Source organism: Aptenodytes forsteri, unplaced genomic scaffold, assembly GCF_000699145.1.
Source record: "Aptenodytes forsteri isolate BGI_AS27 unplaced genomic scaffold, ASM69914v1 Scaffold236, whole genome shotgun sequence".
Classification (NCBI taxonomy): Eukaryota; Metazoa; Chordata; class Aves; order Sphenisciformes; family Spheniscidae; genus Aptenodytes; species Aptenodytes forsteri.
Genome location: NW_008794456.1, coordinates 176,601 through 177,535, shown reverse-complemented (window position 1 = coordinate 177,535; position 935 = coordinate 176,601). Strand labels below are relative to the sequence as shown.

The window sequence follows — 935 nt, the reverse complement described above, 5'->3', positions numbered from 1 at the left end:
CGCAGAGAGCGCCGCAGTGGAGCTCAGCACTGCCGGCCCCTGAGCAGCCCCGAGACAGCACGGGATGGAAAAAAAACCCTCATCACTTCCATAACGTGCATCCTAGCACTGCAGGTTTTGGTGCTTTTGTTCTGACCGGGGAGGCCGCGGACCCTCACAACCCTGGGGCTGCCGCTAGACATTTATTTTTAAGAAAACATGTTGCTCCTTGTCCCCGTTAGCTGACACCCTCCCACAGCTCCATCATTTGTGGTGCCCAGGGCTGAGGCTGAGGTGTTTGAATACAGGTGCCTGGTGTGGGTGGGGGGGGTGTGAGCCGGCACCTCCGGAGGGGCAGCCGGAGCCTGGGTGGGATCCAGCAGCACTGGGTGGGAGCGCAGACACCGGCTCCCATGCGGACACCTCCATGGAGACACATTTGGATCTATCAGTCTGAGGGCCAGACCCCAACCCAAAAAATGAATTCAGTTCAGGATTCCCGCTAACCCTCCGGGTAACTCGGGTGCCGCCTCGCTCCAGTGTCTGGGTGCAGAGGCGAGAGGGTCTGGGTGCTGGTTAGGTACCGATGCTGACCCGCAGCCAAAAAGCCCCCTGGGGCAGACCACCGGGTCCCAGCTCGTCACACCCGAGCCCCTGCACAGGGTCCCCCCCAAGCAGGGATGGGGACGCCCCGTCCCACCCGCTGGCGAGCTGCTGGGGAGGTGGGTGGAGGAGCAGCTGAACAAACCACACCGCAAAACAGCTGGTGCCGGCCACTGCCCTGCGCTGGCTTCTGTCTGACGTGGTTTCACACAAAGCGATGTCCCTGCGGTGGCCCGGGGGCAGGATCACACCTGGCCACGGCAGCTCAGTCGCTTTGGGTCGCCTGGCCGTAGCCCGCGATGCTCGGTGACATTTCTGCCCCGCTGTCACCGTGGGACAGCACCGGAGCGTGT

At 63.0% G+C, this 935-nt stretch overlaps 1 protein-coding gene across 1 annotated transcript in view; it reads right to left on the bottom strand.

Moving 5' to 3' along the window:
• LOC103908347 (sialoadhesin) overlaps positions 1–935 on the bottom strand; it is a 57,154-nt gene that overhangs the window by 10,833 nt on the left and 45,386 nt on the right. The window lies entirely within an intron of this gene.